We start from the raw sequence: 11,303 nt of genomic DNA, 5'->3' as shown, positions 1-11,303 counted from the left end.
TGTAATTACTGGTACTCACTCAATCCGCAGACAGTATTATTTGCAACAAATAATAACTCACCATCAGGGACACAGTGGTTCCTCATTATGAATCTGTTCGTGCTGGAGACTGTTCTTGTATAGGATAGAATTCCCAACTGACTGAAACTGCGAGAGACTGTTCGGAGAGAAAAATTAGGGTTTAGAATCCCCAGGTGTCAAGTTAAAAGCTGTAATGAGTCTAACTGGGCAGGTTATATACAACAAAATGAATCTCTGACACTTCCAGTAGTGATTCATTTTGTGCTTAAGAACTGCGATAGATTTAAGTTATTCTGCGTTCGGTAAATTTATTCCTGTGACGTGACTGGCTGCAGGTTTTTATTTTAGGAGCTGCCACTCCTTCAGTATTCGAGCAAGCTTTCCAGAAATTAAAAAAATTAGGGCCTAGATATGTAAGTGGGCGTATTTTTGGGCACGGGGTTGGGGGGCTGCACAGGGATCAGTCCCTGTGCGTGAATGGTGAGGCCCAAGGCACACCTGATATTGGGCTTTGGGCCAACAGTCAGCTCTCCAGCAAGCAGGATGCAGTATCGGGCCGCTGTAATGCCAGCAACGGCCCTCAGGCATGTGGTTAAAAGGGGTGGAAGTTAGTGGAGACGATTGTGGGGGAGGTTGGATGATCGGAAAAGGTGGCGATTGGGGCGGCAGGGTGGGCAGCAGTGTTCTTTGAATGTGGAGCATTCCTGCTCCTCCTGGCTCCATATTCAAGTAAGTATATTTTAAAAACTTACCTCGTTGGTGGCAGCCTGCAGCGGTTCCTTTAAGGACCGTCTATTAGGCAGCATGTAGGCCTGGTTTTTCTGAGTGCTGCCTCAGGGCAAACCAATCTTGCAGTGGGGCCTCAAACAGGCGTCAGGCCCCTTTATGCAAAGGGCCTGATGCCAGTTTCAGTCATGGGCATTGCACGTCAATTTTTTTGATTTTACCAATATCGTAGGCGCCGCACTTCCGGCTTGTAATGAGTGTGCACTTCCTGCTCACTATATTGGAGGCTTAAGAGGCCGTTTAGCATCCGAAAAAGGCCATAGACTGGCCACTGAAATCCAGGTTTTTCTTCAGTTCAAAAAAAGGCAAATAACCCTTTTTTGACATCATTTACAAGATGACATGGCGATTGTGCGTGCTTTTAAGTGAGTGATTTCATACAATAAAATTTACATTACTGGGGACAGTAAAAATGGAGAATCCCCTGTTCTAACTCTCCTTTAGAACTTCCCAGAGCTAATAGCAAGTCAAGGGACCAGTAACAACGTCGGGCGGTTGGTTAATTGAGCTGAATGGCACTTTTCATGTGAAATGGGCCAATGAAACTGAGCAAATCCCTATTTACCCAGTCTGTACCCAGGCAAGCCGGGGGTGTGCATAGTGCATAATCTCCGAGACCCACTCCTCCTAATCTCCACCAACTTGTTCACTGCACCAAGTATCACTCTAAAGTATTTTTAATACAACATGAAGAGCAAGAGCGCTAATTTTATATTTATTTGTCATCTAATGAAAGTAAAACTTTGCAAATGCTGTTGGAAATGATTTGGCAAAAAATATTATAGTCACAGTACTCCCACATTCTCATTCTTTCACATGAGATGTTGATGAATACATTTTCTGACCATACATTTTATTTAAATAGCAGGCAAGTCAGACGCTGTTAGCCCGCAATGCCCTGACCAGTGGTCCCGGTCACTCTTTGTCGGGACTGCTCCCTCGATGCATCAGCCCTTATTTTTTGCTCCCTATCTCTGTATCTTTTGGGGAGAATGTGAGGCACAATCTGAACATCAGTTCTGTAAAACCTTATAGAGGAAAGTCCACTTCCTACCTTGGCCCCTGTAGTTTCATGATGAACCCAAGGTTTGTATCCATCAATAAACATTGGCCAGGACACCAGGAGAACTTTCTGCTCTTCTTCGAAATAGTGCCATAGGATCTTTACCATCCACCTGAGAGGGCAGACGGGGCCTCGGTTTATCGTCTCACCTGAGAGGGCAGATGGAGCCTCGGTTTAACATCTCACCTGAGAGGGCAGACGGGGCCTCGGTTTATCGTCTCACCTGAGAGGGCAGACGGGGCCTCGGTTTATCGTCTCACCTGAGAGGGCAGACGGGGCCTCGGTTTATCGTCTCACCTGAGAGGGCAGACGGGGCCTCGGTTTATCGTCTCATCTGAGAGGCAGATGGGGCCTCGGTTTATCATCTCACCTGAGAGGGCAGACGGGGCCTCGGTTTATCGTCTCACCTGAGAGGGCAGAAGGAACCTTGGTTTATCATCTCACCTGAGAGGGCAGACGGGGCCTCGGTTTATCGTCTCACCTGAGAGGGCAGACGGAGCCTCGGTTTATCGTCTCACCTGAGAGGGCAGACGGGGCCTCGGTTTAACATCTCATCTGAAAGACAAGGGGGCTTAACGAGTACAAGGCTTTCTTCTTTTCACTAATTTTCTTGAACCCAATGATCAGAAAGGGATAAACACAGACAAATAATAATAAATACACCGTTCACTAAAATGAGAAACTAAAAGACAATACAGCTCCCAAAATTTAGTGTTTAAAACAGAAGTTGACATTTCCCCACTCCAGTGCATTATGATGTACAGGCATTACTTATCAAGCTTCATCCCAGGACCCGAGTGATGGTGTTACTCCCTGTATCACCACTATCCCGTGCCACTCCCTGTATCACCCCACTATCATGTGCCACTCCCTGTATCACCCCACTATCATGTGCCACTCCCTGTATCACCACTATCCCGTGCCACTCCCTGTATCACCCCACTATCATGTGCCACTCCCTGTATCACCACTATCATGTGCCACTCCCTGTATCACCCCACTATCATGTGCCACTCCCTGTATCACCATTATCCCGTGCCACTCCCTGTATCACCACTATCCCGTGCCACTCCCTGTATCACCACTATCCTGTGCCACTCCCTGTATCACCACTATACCGTGCCACTCCCTGTATCACCACTATCCTGTGCCCTGTTCAGTTTTAGATTTGAGGTAAGAGGGTTGATGCTGGGATCAGACAGACAGCACTAGGATTACAACTTTAACAACTTTAACACAGCATTTCAAAAAGCTGGGTGATTCTCAGAATTGATTGCAATGTTATTGCAAACCTAGATACCAGTTCTCAGAACAAACTGTTTCTCGAGTCCACGTTTTAATCTTAACCGGTATGTTGCAATTCACAAGAGTGTATGTACTGGATCAAAGCCACCGATTACTGACTTATATCCATATCTGTCCATGCCTTCTGTAATATAGCAGAACATGATATTGGAAAACCATTCATTTACATTTAAACAAAAAGGTTTACATAGATTAAAAGAATGTAGTTGTCAGGAAAAAAAGTATATATATTGTGCACATTTAAAGGAAACACAAGCTGCTTTTAGAACAGCTAAAAGGTGACTGGAGAAGAGGATAATGGACCATTGCAGTAGCATTAGGAGTCAGAAGTCTGCTAAAGATTGTATAGGGCCACTGAAAGGTTCCCAGGGACAGATACAAATGGACTCCCAGGGGGTGGCAGAGGTAATAAGTGATTACTTTGCATCAGTCTTTACTCCTGAAGATAATGCTCAACCATCTGTGGGAAATTGCACTATTAACAATAAAAGTGTAAATGTTAAAATAGATGAAGATATCATGTTAGACAGAATTAGAAACCTTAAAGTAGATCGGGCTGCCAGCCCAGGTGACATCCACCCAAGGGTCCTTAAAGAGAGTGGACATATGATTTACAAGCCCCTTGCTCACATCTTTAACAGCTCGCTAGAGTCAAGGACTGTTCTCTGGACTAGAAGGATCTTCATCTAGTTCCAATTTTCAAAGAGGGAGGCAAGGCAGTATCATGTAACAATGGGCCAATTAGTTTGATTTCAGTGAAATGTAAGATGCTCAAAGGGATGGTAAGAGATGCTCTGTATGATCACCTAGACAGAAAAGGAACATCAGGAACACCCAACACATCGTGCCTTACTAATTTGATTGAATTTTTTGAAGAAGTCATAAGGTTGGTGGATAAGGGTTGCACTGTAGACATTGTCTACCTGGATATTTAGAAAGCATTTGATGAGGTCCCTCACAGCAGGTTACTCCACAAGGTAGAATCTTGTGGAATTAGTGGGAAGCTGCTGCGGTGGTTAAAGAATTGGCTGCATGCCCATAGGCAGAAAGTTGTTATCAATGGCTGTGGATCTGCCTGGAGACCGGTTACCAGTGGTTACTGCAGGGATTGGTGTTAGGGCCTTTTCTCTTTACCATCTATGTTAGTGATGTGGATGAAGAAGTTGGGGGAATGATCTGCAAGATGTGGAATTTTACCTCCACCACTTCGACAGTAACTGGGCAGAGTAGATTGCTTGCCCACTACAAACCCGCCCGATATTCACTCCAATTGATTTCGTTGGGCGGGTTCTGTAACGGTGAAGGGCGGGGGGGCGGGGGTGCTGGGGGGTCTACAACGGATGGGTTCTATAATGAGAGGCTACTCTAAAGGGCGGTTCTACAACAGGCAGGTTTTATAACGGATGGGTTCTATAACGAGCGGTTCTATAACGGGCAGTTTTATGATGAGCAGGATCTATAACAGGCGGTTCTATAACGAGGGGGTTCTATAACGAGGGGGTTCTATAACGGGCAGGTTCTATAACGAGGGGGTTCTATAATGGGCGGGTTCTATAATGATCGGGTTCTATAATGGGCGGGTTCTATAATGATCGGGTTCTATAATGATCGGGTTCTATAATGATCGGGTTCTAGAATGATCGGGTTCTATAATGATCGGGTTCTAGAATGGGCGGGTTCTATAATGATCGGGTTCTATAATGAGCGGGTTCTATAATGATCGGGTTCTATAATGGGCGGGTTCTATAATGGGCGGGTTCTATAATGGGCGGGTTCTATAATGGGCGGGTTCTATAATGGGCGGGTTCTATAATGATCGGGTTCTATAATGGGCGGGTTCTATAATGGGCGGGTTCTATAATGGGCGGGTTCTATAATGGGCGGGTTCTATAATGGGCGGGTTCTATAACGGGCGGGTTCTATAATGGGCGGGTTCTAAAAAAGGTGTTCTATAACAGATGGGCTCCATAACGAGCGGGGTCTATAATGAGCAGTTCTATATCGGGCAGTTCTATATCGGGTGGTTTATTAAGGGACGGTTCTATAACGGCCAGGCTGTATAATGGATGGTTATATAACGAGCGATTTTATAATGATTGGGCTCTACAACGAGCATCTCTATAACGGGTAGGATCTCTAACGAGCGGCTCCATAACGGGTGGTTCTATAACAGGCAGGATCAATAATGGGCGGGTTCTACAACGGGCGGTTCTACAACGGGCGGTTCTATAATGGGCGGGTTCTATAATGGGCGGTTCTATAATGGGCGGCTCCATAACGGGCGGTTCTATAATGGGCGGGTTCTATAATGGGCGGGTTCTATAATGGGCGGGTCCTACAAAGGGGGGTTCTATAATGGGCGGGTTCTATAATGGGCGGCTCCATAACTGGCGGTTCTATAATGGGCGGGTTCTATAATGGGCGGCTCCATAACGGGCGGGTCTATAATGGGCGGGTTCTATAATGGGCGGGTTCTATAATGGGCGGGTCCTACAAAGGGGGGTTCTATAATGGGCGGGTTCTATAATGGGCGGCTCCATAACGGGTGGTTCTATAATGGGCGGGTTCTGTAACGGGCGGGTCCTACAAAGGGTGGTTCTATAATGGGCGGGTTCTGTAACGGGCGGGTCCTACAAAGGGGGGTTCTATAATGGGCGGGTTCTGTAACGGGCGGGTCCTACAAAGGGGGGTTCTATAATGGGCGGGTTCTGTAACGGGCGGGTCCTACAAAGGGGGGTTCTATAATGGGCGGTTCTATAACAAGCGGGTTCTATCATGAGCTTTTCATGATAGAAAAGCTCCGCCATTCAACAAGATCATGGCTGATCTTTAAGTTCAACTCCACTTTCCCACCCAATCCCCATATCCCTTGATTCCCTTAGTGTCCAAAAATCTATTGATCTCAGTCTCGAATGTATTCAATAACTCAGCATCCACAGCCCTCTGGGGTAGAGAATTGCAAAGATTCACAACCCTCTGAGTGAAGAATTTATTCCTCATCTCAGTCTTAAATGGCCGATCCCTTATCCTGAGACTATGCCCCCGAGTTCTAGACTCTCCAGCCAAGGGAAACAGCCTCTCAGCATATACCCTATCAAATCTTCTCAGATTCTTATATGTTTCACCGCGATCACCTCTCATTCTTCTAAACTCCAGAGAATATAGGCCCATTCTACTCAATTTCTCCTCATGGGACAAACCTCTCATCCCAGGAATCAATCAAGTGAACGTTCATTGCACCGCCTCTAAGGCAAGTTTATCCTTCCTTAGGTAGGGAGACCAAAACTGTACACAGTACTCCAGGTCTGTGTTAATTGTACCTTGTGATTTATATCAATTAGTGTTAATTGTATTCAGGTGGTGTATCTGAATGTGAGTTGTGAGGAGGATGCAAAGAGGCTTCAAGGGGATATAGACAGGCTAAGTGAGTGGGCCAGAATATGGCAGATGGAATATAATGTGGAAAAATGTGAAGTTATCCACTTTGGTAGGAAAAACAGAAATGCAGAGTATTTTTAAATGGTAAGAGATTGGGAAATGTTGATATTCAAAGGGACCTGGGTGTCCTTGTATATGAGTTACTGAAAGCTAACATGTAGGTGCAGCAAGCAATTAGGAACGCAAATGGTATGTTGGCCTTTATTACAAGAGGATTTGAGTACAGGAGCAAAGATGTCTTACTGCAATTATATAGGGCCTTGATGAGACCACACCTGGAGTATTGTATACAATTTTGGTCTCCTTACCAAGGAAAGGATATACTTGCCATAGAGGGAGTGCAACGAAGGTTCACCGGACTGATTCCTGGGATGGCGGGATTGTTGAATGAGGAGAGATTGAGTAGACTAGGCCTGTATTCTCTAGAGTTTAGAAGAATGAGAGGTGATCTCATTGAAACATACAAAATTCTTACAGGGCTTGACAGGGTAGATGCAGGGAGGATGTTTCCCCTGGTTCGGGAGTCTAGAACCAGGGATCACAGTCTCAGAATAAGGGGTAGAACATTTAGGACTGAGATGAGGAGAAATTTCTTCACTCAGAAGGTGGTGAATCTTTGGAATTCTCTACCCCAGAGGGCTGTGGAGGCTCAGTCATTGAGTACATTCAAAGCAGAGATCGATAGATTTCTAGATATTAAAGGTATCAAGACATATGGGGATGGTGCAGGAAAATGGCATTGAGGTAGAAGATCTTGTTGAATGGCAGAGCATGCTCGAGGGGCCGGATGGCCTACTCCTGCTCCTATTTCTTGTATTCTTATATCAATTGGGAACTCTCGTATCCATTTATAAGAGAGCTGATCTAGGGTGTGGTGTGGGTGTAAATGTGGAGCTCTGTGAATAAAGGCTTGGAAGTAACTGAAGACTCGGCTCTAGTATTCTATCCTTCACCACCTGGCTATCCAATTTATAACAGTGTGATCTCACCGAGCCCTATATAATTGCAGCAAGACCTCCTTACTCTTATATTCCAATCCCTTTGCAATAAAGGCTAACATGCCATTTGCCTTTCTAATTGCTTGCTGTACCTGCATGTTAACTTTCTGTGTTTCATGTACAAGGACACCCAAATTCTTCTGAACACCAACATTTAGTAGTTTCTCACCATTTAAAAAAATTCTGTTTTTCTGTTCTTCCTACCAAAGTGAATAACCTCACATTTCCCCACATTATACTCCATCTGCCACCTCTTGCCCACTCACTTAACCTGTCTATATCCCTTTGCAGACTCTTTGTGTCCTCCTCACAGCTTACTTTTCCACCTAGCTTTGTATTGTTAGTAAACTTGGATACATTATACTCGGTCCCTTCATCTAAGTCATTAATATAGATCGTAAATAGCTGAGGCCCAAGCACCGATTCCTGCTAGTTACAATCTGCCAACCCGAAAATGACCCGTTTATTCCTACTCTCTGTTTTCTGTCCATTAGCAAATCCTCTATCCATGCTAATATATTACCCCCTTTTGAAAATCCAAACATACAACATCCATTGCTTCCCCTTTATCTACCCTGCTAGTTACATCCTCAAAAAACCCTAATAGATTTGTCAAACACGATTTCCCTTTCATAAAACCATGCTGACTCTGCCTAATCATATTATGATTTTCTAAGTTCCCTGTTACCATGTCCTTAATAATGGATTCCAGCATTTTCCTGACTACTGATCTCGGGCTAACTGGCCTGTAGTTCTCTGTTTTCTCTCTCCCTACTTTCTTGAATAGCGATGTTACATTTGCTACCTTCCAATCCACTGGGACCATTCTAAAATCTAGGGAATTTTGGAAGATCATAACCAATTTATCCACTATCTCTGCAGCCACCTCTTTTAGAACCCTAGGATGTAGCCCATCAGGTCCAGGGGATTTGTTGGCTTTTAGTCCCATTAATTTCTCCAGTACTTTTTCTTTACTAATATTAATTACTTTAAGTTCCTCATTCTCAGTAGACCCTTGGTCCCCCACTATTTCTGATACGTTTTTTGTGTCTTCTACTGTGAAGACAGATACAAAATATTTGTTTAACGTCTCTGCCATTTCCTTATTCCCTATAATGAATGGGTGATGCACTTCACCAATTTACTGCCGGGGTGGTGAGGGTGAAAATTCCCCCCCACCCCCATGTCTCTAATGTACAATATTTATATATTCACTGACAGACAGAATAAATGGCTAAAAACATTTAAATTGTCTGCATTTACACTGGCACTTCTGGTAGTGCAGTTTTCTGCCCTGCTATTTGGGTGTGAACAGAAATACATGTTTCTCCAGTGGAGGTGTACAGTTACCTGATATTGAAGAAAACATTCCCTATTATTGCCAGGGTTCCTCTAACTTAAAGTTGTGCAGCATTTATTTAACAAAAGGTGCTGCCTCTTCAAAAAATGTCGGATCAATCTCCATCCTGTGCTGCAGGTCAATGCAGCTGAGGTCCTATCAGCCTGCACCTAAATCACTCTGAAAACATCACCAGTGTAAATCTGAACCTTAGTGACAGCGGGTCTGGTATCATCTGTTCAGATTTACAGTGTAACGAGACAGAGCTCTGATTACTGCTGGGGTGTGAAGTGTGACTTCCAGTCTCCCTAGGGTAGCTGGCTGGACCAGCTGTCACTAGAGCAGGAGGCCAGTTTCTGTTACCTTGCTCAATACTGGCTGGTCCATTAAAGCAGACCTTAACACTGCAGCCTCTTCATTAACATTGTCCAGAGTGAACTGATCGTAAAACAAAAGCAAAATATTATGGATGCTGGAAATCTAAACTAAAAATAGAAAAGGCTGGAAAACACTCAGCAGGTCAGGCAGCATCAGTGGAGAGAGAAACAGAATTAACGTTTCAGGTTGATGACCTATCTAATTGTGAGATCACAGGAAAAAAAGCACAATGAACACATGCAAAAGATTTGATATGTCAAAGAACAACAGAAATAACAACCGCCTGAAGTAATACATCCCACCAGTTTACTTGTTGAAATCTAATTATTTTTATTACCCAGAAATATTCAGCCTTTTAAAATGCTGCAGTGATGTCACTGCTGTTGTCAAAATATTCATTCATCAATGAATACTGACTGCTCTGCTATTTATATTACCATAAATACAACAATAAACAGAGATAGGGATCTTTCCACTCCATACAATCCCATCTGGTGAAAGCAGTTGGCGGGGCTGGTACTGCAGAGTCTGGTACTGCAGGGCTGGTACTGCAGAGACTGGTGCTGCAGGGCTGGTACTGCAGAGTCTGGTGCTGCAGAGTCTGGTACTGCAGAGTCTGGTGCTGCAGGGCTGGTACTGCAGAGTCTGGTGCTGCAGGGCTGGTACTGCAGAGTCTGGTACTGCAGGGCTGGTACTGCAGAGACTGGTGCTGCAGGGTTGGTACTGCAGAGTCTGGTACTGCGGAGTCTGGTGCTGCAGGGCTGGTACTGCGGAGTCTGGTACTGCGGAGTCTGGTGCTGCAGGGCTGGTACTGCAGGGCTGGTACTGCAGAGTCTGGTACTGCGGAGTCTGGTGCTGCAGGGCTGGTACTGCAGGGCTGGTACTGCGGAGTCTGGCGCTGCGGAGTCTGTTACTGCGGAGTCTGGTGCTGCAGGGCTGGTACTGCAGAGTCTGGTGCTGCAGGGCTGGTGCTGCAGAGTCTGGTGCTGCAGAGTCTGTTACTGCGGAGTCTGGTGCTTCGGAGTCTGGTGCTGCAGAGCTGGTACCAACAGCTTCATGGCAGAACTGTAAATAAAGCCTTGATCTGGAAAATGTCCTGAATAATCACCATGCTGAAACTTGTTAATGATATAATTTACTTCAAATGATGTGCCATTTGTTTGGTGGGGCAGAGTTACCATCCAACAATGAGCTGCTCACTCCCTCTAAATGTATACGCTCTCCGTGTAATCTGCTTTCTTGCCTTGTCAGACTGTCCCTCTGTTAGCCAATGATGCAGGAGAGAGTCACAAATACTGCACAAAATCAGATTCTTCCTAAATGAAAGATTTATCTGCTTGCAGTGGTGGGAAGTGAATAATCGATGATGTGCTGATTTTATTTCCTCAGTTTGGGGCGGAGCTAATAGGTAATTACGTAATGTTGCTTTCAGATACAAAAAGTAACTATTTTGCATCTTTTAGTGTCACTGTTATGTGCAAGTTGACTGTGAGCTTGATGCAGTTGCGTTGCCATGGCGATGAATGGATGGCCCAGAGCTGATGGTTTTTTGTGTGGGTTTTTGAATAGTTGAGGCAGAGCAACAACAACTTGCATTTATACAGCGCCTTTAACGTAGCACAATGTCCCAAGACACTTCACAGGAGCGATTATCAAACAAAAACTGATACTGAGCCACATAAGGAGATATTAGGACAGGTTTTTTTTTTATTCGTTCACGGGATGTGGGCGTCGCTGGCAAGGCCGGCATTTATTGCCCATCCCTAATTGCCCTCGAGAAGGTGGTGGTGAGCCGCCTTCTTGAACCGCTGCAGTCCGTGTGGTGACGGTTCTCCCACAGTGCTGTTAGGAAGGGAGTTCCAGGATTTTGACCCAGCGACAATGAAGGAACGGCGATATATTTCCAAGTCGGGATGGTGTGTGACTTGGAGGGGAACGTGCAGGTGGTGTTGTTCGCATGCGCCTGCTGCTCTTG

Source organism: Heptranchias perlo, chromosome 3 (assembly GCF_035084215.1).
Source record: "Heptranchias perlo isolate sHepPer1 chromosome 3, sHepPer1.hap1, whole genome shotgun sequence".
Taxonomy (NCBI): Eukaryota; Metazoa; Chordata; class Chondrichthyes; order Hexanchiformes; family Hexanchidae; genus Heptranchias; species Heptranchias perlo.
This window is presented reverse-complemented; position numbering follows the sequence as displayed.